Source organism: Channa argus, chromosome 24, assembly GCF_033026475.1.
Source record: "Channa argus isolate prfri chromosome 24, Channa argus male v1.0, whole genome shotgun sequence".
NCBI classification, from domain to species: Eukaryota; Metazoa; Chordata; class Actinopteri; order Anabantiformes; family Channidae; genus Channa; species Channa argus.
The window spans coordinates 7,811,266-7,828,281 of NC_090220.1; the positions used below are offsets into that span (position 1 = coordinate 7,811,266).

General features: G+C 38.1%; 1 protein-coding gene across 4 annotated transcripts in view; it reads right to left on the minus strand.

The window, feature by feature from the left end:
• arhgap32b (Rho GTPase activating protein 32b) overlaps positions 1-16,664 on the minus strand; it is an 89,810-nt gene extending 73,146 nt beyond the window's left edge. For all 4 annotated transcript variants that reach the window (XM_067494077.1, XM_067494076.1, XM_067494075.1 and 1 more), the window contains exon 1: positions 16,213-16,664. The gene's annotated coding sequence lies outside the window, so the exon portion shown is untranslated. The remainder of the gene's footprint in view (positions 1-16,212) is intronic.
• Positions 16,665-17,016: the final 352 nt, after the last annotated feature.

The window sequence follows — 17,016 nt, forward strand, 5'->3', positions numbered from 1 at the left end:
AGTGTCTTGCTCAAGGACACTTCGACTAGTGGTATATCTACACAGGCATCTACAGAATGACATGTCTCTGATCCTCCTATTAAAGTTTCATTACACCTTTATAGTTCTTATTGAGATTGATTGAGTTTGGTGACCCTGATATAGGTCATGCCTCACAGAGGTCAAATTTCATCTAGCAGTTGATGCATGCTCCTCTGACTTGCAGTACGCACCACTGCAAGTAACAAACATGTTGAGTCATACATTTCCTTGTGTTTTCTGGCCATGTTGACTTCACAACAATTAGCAAGTGAAATCATTTATTGATTTCTTGACATGAACAATTTTGTTATATTACCACCTGATATCACACTCATTCATTTAATTTTTTTACCGTCAATCCAAAATCAGTACCCCATAATGACAAAGTGAAAATAGAATTTTAGAAAGGTCTGTAAATTTATTAAAAATATAAACTGTACTCAGTACTTTGTTAAAGCACCTTTTGCAGCATCCAGTCTTTTTAGGTATGACATGACAAGTTCTGTACCCCTGGATTGAGGGATTTCCTTTGCAAATCTTCTCAAGCTTAGTCAGGTTGGATGAGGATCTTGGTGGACAGCCATTTTCAGGTTTCTCCATAGATGGTCGATAGGGTTCAAGTCAGTCTCTGGGTGTGCCACTCTAGGACATTCACGGAGTTGTCCTAAACCTCTCCTCCAGACATAACGTTTACAATAGAGGTCAAAAAGTCTCATCTTTGTTTCATCAGGCCAGACTTCCTCACAGTCTGAGAGTCTCTCAGATCCTTTTTTGCAAACTTTGCTCTGAGGAGAGGCTTCCATCTAGCCACTCTGCCATAAAGCCCAGATTGGTGAAGGGCTGCAGTGATGGTCGTCCTTCTTGCGACTGTGTTGAAGGTGTGGATTAGAAGCTTTGTCTTATTTAAAATTTGTTGGAGCGCTGTATTAGAGGTGGAGACCTTGATGCAGCTTAACAGAAAATCTCTATATATTTTTTTTAATTTCGTACTTAAAAGAAAATTTTTAATCCCAAAATACAAATCTTTGTGCAACTAGCCAAAGTGAAATCTGTATCCTTCTTACAGCATTCCCCCATTAGGCAGTAGTCCAAACCACTTTACATTTTTCTTAGCTTATGGTTTTCTTAAACTTTGGAATAATTGTTGTTCTGACAACATTTCTCAAATGGACAAATGAAAACATTATATACTTGGTGTGTTTTAACAACAAATATATTGCGAGTCGTTTTTCTGAAGTATTAACAGTTTGTGGTGTATGTCAAAGTCTCTGCATAAGTATAGCATTTTAAAAAATGCCGTCTTTGGTGGGCATTCAGGACAAGTTCCATTAACAGCTTTTACAGCTTTTTTCTAGAGAAAGAACTCAGCCGTGGAGAATGGCCACAGAAAGCTCAACCCTTTTATAAAAAAGAGATATATTCTCAAGAAAATATATAGAGTTCCTCCTCTGCTCAGTTTGAAAAGGAATATACAAGACTTCTTATTCAAAAGACCAGCCCACACTGGTTTTATCCAAGCCTATGTATAAAATCCTTTAAGTACCCCCTTCAAATAATATCAAATCATTATAGGAATGTCAACCATAACACTGATACATACTTCTGTGATGATTTTCAAGGTTTCTCACTGTTTTTTTTCACCCTATATTAACCAACTGAGCATAATATTGACCATACAGTCCTGACAGGCTGAGCTTAATTCATGCAGTAGTGCATATTCATGTGAATTCCAAGATTTAGGAATTAGGCCATGACATCCCTGAGTGACAATGGCACATTTTGTTGTTCCTGCTGTTAAAGACAAGCACCACATCCTGCATTATGGTTATGAAATGGGGCCAAATGCAAAGAAAATATTATAGTAGATAACATTAACTAAAATGACAGTTTGAAATCATGTGGTTTACACGCTCAATAATTTCCCAGCTGTTAATTCAACTGGCAAGAAACTCTAGATACAAATAACTGCAAAAGGCAATCCAGATGTGGTCATTGGGTCACAATCCAATATTGATTTCCACAAGTACCACCCCATCCCACAAGAGTCAGCCAGGCAGCAATAAGTTGTCCCAGGACAAACCGAAGACAAAGACCAATGCATGACACAGCCTTCACAATTCTGTTTTTTTTTGTTTGTTTGTTTGTTTTTACATCCCTCCGTATGTGTGTCATCTAACACCTACAAAGTTAACCACCTTCAGCCTTTACAGACTGAACATCAGGAAAGTGACCTTGTTAATTCAATTCACCTTCATAAGATAAATACAAAGTCTGTCTGCCAAGGCACAAGATTTTGTATAAGAGGCAGGCAATTTAAAGACAATATAAGGACTCTACACCTCAGGGTCTGAGTATGACACAAGCATTTTGTCATTAAACCTCCTTAAAGCCATATTTATTACTATTTTTATTAGCTATTTTATTATTTTTATTACATTTTAACTATACCAAATTTAAAATAACAGAAGTGTAAAAAGGTTGCTACAACAGCTAAATCAAATTAGTCAGCTGTGCAGGTATGCAGCTTTCAGACAATTTTACCTCATTGTTGTGGTTCACTCATCAATGAGACTCCATTATTAAATACATAAACTCCCACAAACCCCCCAAAGTAAAAAATAGGCAGCCATTTCAAGTCACTAGTTCACACATATTTTGTAATATAAGACTGAATACATGCTAACTATTTATCACAACAGAGCAAATAAAATGACTAGTGGAAGCAGGACATTGTTAAGCACCATGAAAAAAATGGTAAATAGTCTGCACTTATATAGATTATTGCTACCCAAAGCACTTTACACTGCTTCTCATTCACAAATACACACACTCTCCCCATGGAGGAGCAGCCACGCAGCTGGCCTACACCCATCGGATAAAACTCAGTTGGGATTCAGTGTCTTGTTCAAGGACTGGACATGTGACCGGAGTACCCGGGGATCGAACTAACAACCCTGAGGTTGGTGGATGACTGCTCTACCTTCTAAGCCACAGTTGCCCCTATAGTATAAGAGTCGGGAGAATAGGCCGCAATATTTTGGTGAATCAAACTCATATGCCACTTCATTCATACCATATTTCTGTTAGCTGTTTTTCCACTAAGATTAAAGAAAATTCTGATTTTTGACCTGGTATTTCTAGAGGTGTAAAGTACACAAAGTAAAATTACCTGTGTAAAAATAAAACTATATTTTCCCTTATTTGAGGACTTCGTTTAACAGCACAAAATCTAAATCCTACTGTCAGACCTAATGTCACTGCTATGCATTTTAAACATTACATGCATCCGGTTTTAAGTTGCGTGCACACCTGCCACGAGGCCACGGAGGAGCAGGCGAGAGAAATGTACATGTCAGTTGTGTTCATACAAAGTACTTCCTGCAGGGTTGTGTGAAAAGACCATTTTAATTTCTCAGATTTACGTATTTGTTCTCAATTTTCATTCACTCACTATGTCAATCTACCAATGATCTTGCTTTCACCGAACTGGAGAGAAGGGGACAATTAAATGGTGTATTTAAAGACAGCAAGGGACAAATCATACAGCCTTTATTAAGTCAACAATGTTTGTCTCTACAACGGCTCAAAAAGGACAGACAGTGAAATTTGCACACAACATTAAAAAGAATGGCTCTCTGATCCCTTCCTACCTACCCACAAGACCTTAAAAATAAGCGGATTGGTCGTGAACATAAATAAATAAATTAAAAAAATGTTTTTTTGCCTGTCATGTAGGCATGGTGGGTGCTCTCATTAGCATGGCAGGCCACCATGCTTGTACCAATGTAGAGGAAACACTCAATTAACTCATTGACTAAACTAATTCTATGAGAAAATTGCTTTGGTCAATTGTTTTACCAACAGGGAGAAAATGGAATAACATGAGATCTATTTCAAAGTTCGGAACCAGGCTTGATCTAGTAGACCCAACCATGGAAAAAAAAACTATGTTGGGGTTTCGTTTCTCTGGACACCAAGAAGCAAACAATATGCCAGTGCTGATTTGCAAACACACACTATGCTATAATACCTTTATAAGTTCATGGCACACTGTTGCTCTTTGGCTGTGTAATCAAACCCCATAATGCAGCCTTCAATATAAAAGCGTATATAGGCTCCTCTTTGCTGTCATCCAGAAGTTTGCTGTAGGGCAGGTGTCAGGAAACTGTGGCTCTTTTGATGACTGCATCTGGCTCGCAGATAAATCTTAGCTCACATTTCTTAACACGGTAATTAAAATGTCAGAGGAATTATTCATTAAAGTAAATAGTACAGAAATCACAGTGTTAAAAATGATGTTCAAAATAAAAACATTTTCCTGAATTTTAATCCATACATCCATTTTCTACCGCACCTGTTCAGGGTTGCGGGTGGCTGGAGCCAATCCCAGCTGTCCTTCGAGGTACGGGAAGGTCCTACCCCAAAGCTCTATTTTTATTGGATAATGTGGTAACCTGTATGAGTCGTTGTGAGGTCAAGAAGTAAACTTCCCTCCTTTTAGTCAAGCAGTTTATAATCAGCTATTTCATGCAGAGCAAACCCTTTTGACGAAGAAGATGGCGAAAAGAAAAAAACACGAGTGCCGTACATTTCAGCATGAATGGAGAGTATCTAAAATACACTGATAAAATTTCATTGATGAAACGGTCAAATATAAAGCGGCATTTCGACACGTGCAATGCTACATTTGCCTCGAAAAATATGGGCCCGACAAGGTGACTTGAATTCGGCTAACTTTGCTGGTTCTTTGGCAGTAGTGAGGCTTTCATGGCTCTCTCAGCCAAAAAGTCATTTCTATGGTTGATCTCTCAATAACAATACAAAAATTTGTTCTATATTCTCATTCACAGTTAGATTGAACAACATATTATATATTGTATTATATCTTATTATAACCTTGATGGAACTTTGTTAATAAATCCTGGCTGAATCCTTAACTCCCTTAACAAAAAAAGTTTAAATGAAGGGTGAGCCATCATTATGAAGGCTATATAATGCATAATTTAAATTTATATTTTTATTCTGTGGCTCTAGATTAGGACAGTTTACAACTGCAAAACCTTTAAACTGTATCTCTTCTTCAGCTCTGTATGACAAGGTTAATTTTAGCCTCCTCATACCAGCAAAGAAGCCAAGACAGTTTAATCAGACTATGACATGTTGTCATGAATAAAAAAGTAATAAATATGTGGCTTTAAATTCAAGCCCTGTGCTACAACATATGACTAATTGTTCCTTTAATAGGAAAGATTGTCTCTCCTATTTTCTTTTATACTAATTGCTTCAGTGACCATAGTTTAATACTATCTGCCACATAATAAGAACGTGAATAGCTCTGACTGCTGCCAACCTCTGTTACTTCATTACAATGAAATCAACTTCTGGTTAACCAGAATCAGACAAGTCTATACACACTACTCACATTCATTGTCAAATATGCAAATGAAGAAAGTTATTCCAAGTAAACCAAGTGCCTTGGTACACCAAGCCGGCGTCAAGGACCTGTATCACATCAAGTTCAAGTTCTTCTTGCTGCGACCCTCCCAATTTATCCTAACATACTAAAACCAGGCTGTGAGCCTGGAAGAGAGGAGGAAAATGTCCACTGAAATACAAACAAGATCCCCCCCCTCCATGCCTCTACCACAGATATTTTTTAGTCTAATACCATTCAATATACACTTCTTTTAAAATAATCGTTTGGGATCATCTCTCAGATGCCTCTCTCCGTGTATCCTCCCTGCTTTAATCTGATTTGCTTCTGACAGCTCTGGTAAGAGAAGCTAACAAACCCAGGAATACATGAAAACAATGAGTTTAATGAGTTTCATAGTAATTCAAACTTAATTGAAAAGAAGACATTATCTTCATGGATTCTTCACCCAGGCTTATCCTACTCACAGTAAGTGCTTGTGTATTTTCTTGTGGAACCAATAAAGTAATCTGTCTATTGTGTTTCAATATGTTACACGTTATGATGTGTCAGTAACCAGTGTCATAATAGTTTAACATAACTAAGGAATGATTACGTTGACAATCTGTGTTGTAATCAAGTTTAGTAAACAAGATTTTTTTATAATGCAAATAACATTAGTAAAGCGTAAGCTATTTGGCTGCTTTTAATGCAAACATGATATATATGATCTTTTGTTAGGGGAAACATTGAAGAATGCTTTACATAAATGTAGTCATACACAGTTAAAGGCAAAACACGTCTAAAGTGCAGGCATGTCACTCACCTATGCAAATAAAAATGTGAGTTTGAGAATGTGCAGTGTTTCCCCTACATTGGTACAAGTATGGCCCACCATGCCAATGAGACCCCCACATTGTTTACACAACGGGCCAACATTTTTTATGATGTTACGTTCACGACCAATAGGCTTTTTTTTAGCGTCTCTCAGGTAAATACGCAGGGAATTGAGAGCGGTTCTTGATAACGTTGCGCCCAAATTTCACTGCCTGCCCTACATCCATTCCTCTCTCTTTTTAGTTGAAGAACAGGAAGCAGCCGTTGCATAGAGGCAGACGTTGACTTGCTAAAGACCATATGATTTGTCCGTTGCCGTCATCAAATGCACCATTTAATTGTCCCATCCTCCTCAACTCTGTGAGAGAGAGCACAGTGGTAGAGTGACATAGGGAGTGAATGAAGGGAGGAAGCAGCCGTACCGAGAAGAAATACGTAAATCAGAAAAAAATATAAACTGTCTTTTCTTTTCTTTTAAATACATTGTTACGCAGCAGTTACGTTCTAAAACACAAACAAACATGGTCACACCCCCACACAACCCTGTGGGAAGGACATTGTATGAACAACTGAATTGTACATCATCTTCTCTAGTCTGCTCCACTGTGGCTTCTTTGCGTATGCACACCTGCAGAGCAGTCCACCTGAAACTGGATGCATGTAATGCATACAATGCAGAACAGCAACATTAGGACAATATGATTATGTGCTGTTAAAGCAAGTCCACTCATAAGCATAAATAAATTATTTTTAAGGGATGTCTAAGTTTGAATCTGATATATGTGACTTCCCATGGTAAGCTCCAGTTTGTTGGATCGAATTTAGCAAGCAAACATGCTGCATGAGAAATAAATACCCCCACCTTTTTTGTGTGTCTGCCAAACCTCTATAATCTTCTTGCCTGAAAAAAATTCAAGGGGAAACACTGATGTGAATATTATTTAAATGCACTGGTGACTTTACATATAAAGTCCAAGAGTCTAAGGCAGTTCTCAATTTGTAAGGACGGGAGCATTTTATCAGTACTCTAAAAATGTGAACGAGATGAGCTGATTGAAAATGTGGCATTGGCATTTACAGTGCACTCAGTCTCATCTCTGTCCTTCTCTCCCTTTTGCAGATAAGAGGGCAGACAGACCGCAGAAGAGAAAACTACATTGTTTAAAGTGAAACGATTGACTTGAACTGACTACATAATGGCTGTCACCGTATGTGTAATACAAACTTGGCAAATTACATACTACCATAGCCAGTATATGTTGATCATAGAAAGGTTGTTGGGCAAATAGCTAACTACCATGAGCAAGCTAAATACATAATGCTGCCTACAGGGGAAAGCTGAAAAGAAAAAGCTTAATTTAATACAAATATCTTTTTGACAGAGTACATGTGTTATCCTGACAAGATCCAATCACAATGTTCTTGATTACAGAGGAATTGAGAGTACTAATATTACTACCCTGTGTGAAGGAATAACATTGCAGTCACACTATTGTTTACTTGTCTTTTTCAACTAGTTTTCACAGGACATTTTCACCAGGACAGAAAAGAAAACTGATGGTGTCTTTTGATGGCTGATAAAAAACAACTTGATCAAAGCTGGAATCCTAGAACTCAGTAGGCTATTTTCCTATGTTGACATTGTGACAAGTAAATAATAAAGCTGATCTCTACTTAGCCATTGTAGTAAATTTTAAAAAATGATGTCAGCTGGTTGACTGAAAATCGGAGGGTCACTTGCTTATCTTGTTACAACATGATAGGTGGATTTGACCTTAATATACCCTGACAACATGACACCCATCAACCTAATTAATGGAATAGAGAAAGGAAGGGGAAATGGTTGGGGGAGACCAGTAAAGTACGAACCACTAGACAACTCTGCTCCAACGTTTGCCTTACTGGGCTTTTGGTGTCTGACACCCTCGGGCTGTAGAGCAGCCAGGAAGGTTAGAAAAAAGTAAACCAGGCTACAGTTTTAACAAAACAAGAAAAGCTAAACGGAGACACATGACTAGATGACATGAGGAAATTGAAATACATACAAAACGAATTGAAAAATAAACTAAAAACTGTTTACAACTGTTTTTTCTACAACTCATCCTACCAGAATGATACATAGATTAACTTTGGCTTTGTTGGGAACAGAAGAAGAAAATAAAAGGGGTTCTTGTGACAAAACCACTCTTTAAAGTAATATTCCAAACAAAGATGTTAAAGTTTAACTCGTGGTCACTGTAGATTTTTGTTAACCTTTATCTTTGTCATTCAGAAAATCTCAAGAATATATGTTCTTATTTAAAGGGTTGGGCAAAGCTATCACATAATGTATTCTGAGAGACAAAGAAGGAAGAAAATGTGCTGCAGCCTGCTGTGATGAAAAGGTTACATACACTTGTGTAAGATAAATTCAGAAGAACACGCCATACATACCAAGTCATTCCATCCATCCATCCATGATAAGTAAGGCTGACCCTTTTAAAGGTTGCAGGCAGAGGAGGAGACAATTTCAGCTGTCATTGGGTGGGAAATGGGGTACACCCCATAAAGGTTGCCTATCTATTGGCAAAGACACACCAAGCAGACACAAGAACTAACGACAACAAAGGACACCTGTTGCATCATCTCACGTCACTTTTGTCTGGGCCAAAAAGGGACATACACTGCAATGACAGCCAACAGCAGCACATACATTGTGTGGTTGGGAAAGAGAAAATAAATCTTCATACCAGCAGCTGGCGGTAGTCTTTATTAGATATTCATAAATGGTAAGCGGAAGGCCTACGACTGTAGATACAAACCATAAAGACTATTTTTGCTCACCATAGGCAGTTTCCGTTTCTTCAGTCATATGCTCATATTGGTATGATCAGAGGAGATACAGATGAAAAATGAGAAGAGTCTTCCTTGTATTTTGTCTTGATTTTGTCGTTTGCTTGCTTTAGTTACTTGTGCGCTGATTTACCATGCTGAATGGACAATCATAGTGTTCTCTGTCACCAATAGGGCTCCACTCCCGATTCAACATGCTAAATCAGCTGAAAAGCCACCATCCAACTAGAGCCAACAGTGCGGGAGACACTGCAACAACTAGGTCATCAGACGCCCACTGACAGCCAACTAGCAGTTTGGTGTATCAGAGCCCTATCACATGGCTGATACCTAGACAGACAACCATTCACGCTCACATTTTCACCTACAAGCAATTTAGATTCACTGATAATTTGAAACTGCATGTTTGAACTGTGGTTTGAACACATGGGCAGCAAGTTCAAACCTATGACCTAGCTGTGAGGGAGGAGCACAAGCATGGACTTGTTCCTTCCAGTAGGACTGGAGGCCAGACTTATGCCATCTAGAGAAAAAATATGTTTGGACATCATATTTCTTAGATTTTTGGGCCCAAATACTATGACCTCAATTTTGTCTGAGTTTAAAAGTAAAAAATTGTGGGACATCCAGGCCTTTATGTCTTGTAGGCATGCTTGAAGCTTTATTAACTGATTATTTTCATCTGGTTCCATAGATAAATATAGCTGGGTATCATCAGCATAGCACTGGAAATTTATGGTGTTTTCTAATAATGTTACCTAAAGGAGACATATATAAAGTAAAAAGTATTGGTCCTAACACAGAGCCTTGTGGAACTCCATAGCTAACCTTTGTGTGCATGGAGGATTCATCATTAACATGAACAAATTGAAATCTATCAGATAGATAATATTTAAACCAACCTAGTGCAGTTCCTTTAATCCAAATTTCATGTTCGTCTCTGTAATAAAATGTTGTGATCAATAGTATCGAATGCAGCACTAAGATCTAACAGAACAAGTATAGAGACTAGTCCATTATCTGAGGCCAAGAGAAGATTGTTGGTGACTTTTACCAGTACTGTTTCTGTACTATGATGAACTCTAAATCCTGACTGAAAGTCTTCATACAAATTGTTCCTGTAAAGGTGGTCACACAATTGTTTTGCAACTACTTTTTTAATTATTTCAGAAATAAAGGGGAGATTGGATATTGGTCTCTCTCTAATAGCTACAATTTTATTCATAAAGAAAGACATGAAGTCATTGCTGCTTAGAGTTAAGAGAAAACTACAGAACTATGGCTCTTTGTAGGCCTGGCTACAGTGCTGAACAGAAACCAGGGGTTGTTCTTGTTTTCTTCTATTAATGATGAATAATATGCTGGTCTGGCATCACAGAGAGTTTTTTTGTACATTTTTAAACCATTTTTCCATGCTAAATGAGATTCTTCTACATTTCTGGAACAACACTTCCTTTCTAACTTTCGTGTTGCTTGTTTGCGAACTATATCATGGAGATCACCTCTTCTGGTTTACTGCCTTCTTTTTCAGAGGGGCAACACTATCAAGTATTATACATAGTGAGGCTGCAGAATTGTCAACAAGATAATCTACTTGTGCAGGAGTAACATTAAGCTACTTTCCATTGTATTGGCATATGGCGAAGCAAATGATGAAAGAATAATTGTTGACAGCTTTTTCACTTAAGCATCTGCATATATATATATATATATATATATATATATATATATATATATATATATATATATATATATATATATATATATATATATATATATATATGTGTGTGTGTGTGTGTGTGTGTGTGTGTGTGTGCGTCCTTTGCTGCCATTTCTTCTTTTTTCCCCCCATACATTTATAAACTCTTTCATTGGTTTTGTTATTTTCTGCAAATATCTGCAATTTATTTTTATGCATCCTGTTCACCAAAAGACTGGAAATGAGGCAACATTCTGCTTTGACACCAGTTTTAGCAGACCTAACTTGAACAACTCCAGGGAAACACTGTAAAAATGCTGACAGAAAACATCAGAGACAATCTCAGGTACGAGCAGCTCTGACAGCTCCAAGGGCTTACTGGATGTTTTTAGCATCTTGTCACAACAATCTGTTGACTTTCCATACTTTTCGTAGGAAAGGAAGCAGAACTTTTAGCTACATGGCATCATCAAATGTTTCCAATGTAGTTTCACACTACTTGCTGCACACATAGTCCTGAATGAGAGGTCCATTTTGTCACTTCATTCTCATTATCCTCCACTGAGCCATTGTCGGAATACCCTGGCAACTTGCTAATCATCGTCTGTGTCAATGCTAGGATTGTATATGGGGGAAAGGAATCTCTTTGGGGAATGTCAAGGCATCCTCAAAGGCCTGTAACTGTGCACTGTGAACTTGGTGCAACATGCTTTTTCACTCTAAGAATGGAAATTGTGTGGTTCTCTGTGTGTTTCGAACAAGGCCCGAGGACAGCATTGTATGCATTATGCATAATTATTGAATATACGAGAAGGAATCATAATGGATGCGTGGCCCTGCACAATACATCAGTATCTAAAGCTAGGGCCAGAGGTCATGTCTGGCTTTGTGCTTGCCTGCAGAGGACAGAGAAAAACAACTGGACCTCTGAGAGCACAGGAGGTTTCATGTACATAAGAAAAAAGCAAAAGAAAGTAGTTGCCTAACAGTAGATAGTATACTTAGTGTGCACACCCTTTTCATTTTAGTTTGATTTAAATTAAATAATTACTGTCTCAAACTCTAGCAGATAGTCTTATCAATGTTTACATAAAGTACATTTATTCTTTTAGTATATTCCTATACTATTTATTTGATACTCTAATTACCTGATAATCCTAACTCTGCCATTCTAAAGGTTATTATTTTATACAACAAGCTATTAATGTGGTTCATCTGAAAACACACCACAGAGATTTTGCTTTCAAAAGGGTGCATCTGAGGCCAATCAAAATGTATATACTTGAATGTTGTTAAATAACACTTCTCAACACCTTTAGGAAGATCACCTACTACCTGTTATGTACACGTGTTTAACTTTTAACAATATAACTAATCCTTGATTATATTTTATAGGTAATACCCCCTGCTGCAAAAGAACGTGATGTCATGACTGTTTACTGAGAGGGAATAAAGATACACTTGATGAAACGGACACAAAACGGCAATTCAACATAACACACCATGAGAAGGAGATCTTTTCGAGAATAACGCTCTGGTTCAGCTTTGGGCTTATGGCTAAGAGAAGCATGCTACAATAACAACGCTAACATGATGTTGATTAGCAGGGATAATGTCTAATTTTTCACTTTTAAAGGTCACATATTAGCATGCTTGTCCTTTCAGGGGTCGCCACAGAGGAACGTGTTCCACGCTTTGATTTGGCATGAGTTTTTTACTGGATGCCCTTCCTGCCACGACTCCCCCATTTTTTATCCGAGATCAAGGTGGTCCTTGGTGGCTAGGTGGGTCCACACCTGGTGGGGTTAGATTCTAACCATCTGCATTCCAACCCAATGCTCTAGCATTAGCCACCAGGCTAAATGCTAGCCTTTAGCAAGCTACCATTTGCTAGTTAGCATTAAAGAAAGGAAAGGAGATTCTGATGGGAGTGTCTTTAGCTCTGCAGGCATTAGGTCACAAACCAAAGTATAGATAAGAGAATTTACTGAGCAACTAAAAAATAATTAACTACTTTAATCATTAATTAATCCTTTATATTGCGTTTCAGGCAAAAACACCAAAGATTCCCTAACTCCCACTGCTCGGTGATTAAGAAATGCTGATTTGCTTGTGTTTTAAGTTAAAAAAGGTAAATTCATTCAATTAATAGTAAAAAAAAAGAAGAAAAAGTAATTATTGAGTTATACCAAGTCACCCTAAGGGAGCATGAATACACGTGCCAAATGTAACAACATTTCACCCAATACCTGTGACACATTATTAGAAACAAATATCAATGTGGGGGTGGCATTAAAAGAAAAGTCAGTGGATCACCAGAGTCAGAGACATACTCACTGTCTGGCATATATTAATGTCTGTATAAAATGTAATAGTATCCTTTTTATTAGTTGTGGTACATTTCATTCTAGACTTCTGCCCTCCACAGAGTCAGGCCACTAGCATAGCTACAAAAAACAAGTGTAGGAAAATCTAAATTGGATTACAACATTCTTTACTATTCTACCAACCTAATAGAGAAACACAAAGTTGAATACACGTTGAAGCATCCTTTGGTAAGTTCAGACCACTGCAGTAATATATGCAGCTCCTTGTCCTCACACTGCCTGCTCCTCTTCTGTTCTACGCAAGTTCTTTTCACCACTTCTACTAAATTAAGGTATCTTTATTGGCACTTCCTTTATTAGCTTTGCTTTTTCACTACAACAAAACTCAAATGTAACATATGTAACTTATCCCACAAATGTGCTGCAGTCACCCAAGCTTTACATCAGGTCTCATCCTGAAGTTATTTTAGCAGTAAACCTTATCCAGTGGACCACAGAGTGGTATTTCAGCTGCAGCCTGCTATCCAAACGTATATCAGAGACATTGGTTTTGCTCATTTGCTTTCACCTAAGTTGATTGTGTAAGGAGTCCTAGCTGGGAAAAAGCATTGGCCACAAAGAAAATATATATGGGGGAAAACTGAGGAAAACTGAACTTGACAACAAAAACAAATCTCCTAATAAGTTAATTGTCATTAGTTATTTTGCAATGTGATTATTTAAATCAACAATGAGATTACTATTTTGTGTACATCCATGAAGCCTCACCAAAATAGGTGCTGGATTGATTATCAGGTCTTCCTTTACCTCCAAAATTCAGCTGGACAAAATGTTATGAATCTGCATTCATATTCCTATCTGACTAATTAAGAAACCGTGGGTTAAAGAGGTGTTGTGACAGGAAAGAACCGCTCAGTTTTCAACTGTCCTTTAAAACAGTTCGGTTGTTTTCTAAAACAAATATTAAACAGAGAGTTGAAAAGCTGGTTTGTTCTCAGTACAAACATAGCACAATGGCCTCAAAAAGTTGGAGGACATGACAGCCTCAAGTATCAAGTAAGTAAGTAAGCAAGTATCAAATTTTCCAATTCATTACTGTAATATTATGTATATTAGGAAAAAGCAGTGTAGAGTCTCACAAAATAATCCACTGTGGGTTTAATTTAATGAGATAAAAAATTTTAATAAGATATGTCTCCTCAAATTAAAACATTTTTTGAATTACAAAAACTGAATCATCTGCTCTATCAGCGAATAACTGAATACTGTTCACTACTGCCATTACATGAATCATGGCCTAAATTTCCCAGATAAAGCCCATTATTCTGAAATAAAAACAAGTACTCGCTGAAAGGAGTGAAGTAAAATTACAGACCTCTACCATAGATATATACAAAAGCTAATATGAAAGAAATGATGTCTGGCATGAAAACTGATTAGATAATTATTACAGTCTAGCTATAAGCAACCAAATGACAGAGAACAATAAAAAAATAAAAATAATGTCATGTCTACTGGCTGTTTTGCACCGCTAAAAAACAGGTTTGTCCACCCTACACTGCTCCCTCTCACCACTCTACTGGGAAATGACTCCTTCAGCACACAGAAAATTCACAGCACCAGTTTGCACTGCAGGTTGTATGTGTCACAGAAATTACAAGTCTTGTCAACAAGTGTATAATAATACAGCATTGCCTTCCAATTATTACAAAAGAAATGAATGTGTGAAAATGAAAACAGGCACAGTATATGATAAATCGGAGCCAAGCTGAGTTATTTGTTCATATAAGAACTACAAGGCAGAGTGAGGTCAGCTTAAAATAACATCAAGCACCAACATGTGAGGAAAGCTAGCACAGTTGCATATTAATAAGTGTTCATTTTCACAGTTCTAAACACAGCCAACTGGCATATGTAATTTTTCTCTCACTGGGTTAAAAACGTAATGCATTTAATCGTGACCCTGGCAGCAAAATCCACAACAAACCATGACTGGTAAACTGTTCCACCCCAATCATTTTGGAGACAGCAATGTACGTAAAGAGGTGTGTTGTTGAAACTGATTATTAGTCACGCTGACCAGAAAACTCAAGGGTGCTGACAAAGGCGATTACTTAGTCTTCATGAGAAAAGTATGATCACTAGCCAAATGTTACAGTGGATGTGCTTAATGATATAGCAGTGATTTAGTTGTACTGGGCACTTTGGAAAGGAAAGATGTGGATGAGCTGGTTTGCCTGGTTTAAACAATTAACGGGCTTCATGAATATCTGATAAAACCGTAATGCAATACAGGGCGTGAAGCATCAGAAGACCACTAAACTCCGGATCACATAACAAAAGGGAGTGGGCAGCTATCAGACGGTTCCTGGTAGATTAAAACTCAATAAGGACTCAACATTTTACATGCACTTATCATTAAAAGAGAAAGCTAAACAGTAAAGGTGTACATATTATTTTCTGATAAATGAAGTGGAGCCCAAACTCTTTACTCAAACAGTGACAAGTTTCACTGTAGCAGCTAATGTTATTATTATTTTTTTTAAACAGCCTTTAGATACCCGAACATGCGCACAACCAGACTCCGTTCAAACATAGACGTTTCATATTTCCTTCCTTTAATAGGCAGAATAGCGTTAAATGGCTAAAAGGTAACAATCACAAGCGTCCACGACCCGATACACTTTTACATGTGAATGCGGCGACATGAATGCAGTTTATTTTTTTATTAAACTTCCAGTAATCCTGGTAGTAGTAAGTGTAGACATGAAGTAACGATTGAATGCTCTCTATACAAGAAACACTGGAATTAGCGCGCTACTAAATTGATCCATTTTTGAATGAGATTCTGCGTACATATCTCTCACTGCTGGAGGATTAGCTAACTCCATGCAAGCCAGGACTAGCTGGAGAGAGCTTTCACACACCACCACCCTCTCTGACACAATACACACATGCACGCAGTCTAAGAGACTAGTAACACTGTCTGGCTAATAAACCGCAACAGCACCTCTGAATGCTGTTATGCAGCATAGTAACGGCCACACCGAGAGCATGTAGCATCAAATGCTAAGTAAAAGTACCTGGATTCAGTGGTCGAGGCTGCGCTCGTTGACCACCGTTGGGTGGTGAGATGAGCTTAGCTTTCACTGTCTCCGTCTGGCGCTTCGCCGCTGTTAAATTGTCTCCTCATCCCAGCTCAGCCCAGCTGACTTATACACGTCAGGGAAGAAAGTATCAGACAGTATTTTTCTCCAGGCCGAAGGAAAACGTGCACGTGTTTAGTGTTCAGTGTTCGGGTAGTTAACGTTAACCCTAAACAAAAAAAAAAAACCTCCCCCCGGGACCACAGGGATCACGGGTAGCGTTCAGTTACTTGCTGTTTCATGGGAAAAATACAGGCTATTTTTTTCCCCAACGATCCCTTCCTTTTCAAAACGAAAAATGGACTCAAATGGCTTTTGTCGAGTCCCTCGGGACGCTCCCCAGGGTCAGAACTTTGCGAGACTCCCTCCGCGTGCGGCTCAGAGGAGAGTACACCTCGAACTGAAGCGGACGAGCAGCGCTGTCTCTGTGCAACGTTCACGGGCTGTGGGAAATGGTAGGGACGGGAAAACCATTGACAGAAAGTAGGACAAGGAAAAGGCGATTTCTTCTTCTTTCTTAGGGTCACGGCTATGACAGATTAAGTTTTGCCCCAGTTTTACCTCAACAAATACGTTTTCTTCAGTGTCAATGCTCTCATCTATGAACCCCACAATCTTTTATTATATTTCAGATCAAAATGTTTTTATAAGGATGTTTGTTTGAAACAAAAATGTGCTTGCTGAATCTGCACAGGAAAACCATGGAAGTAAAAGTAGAATATGCCAGAGGGACCTGAGGTG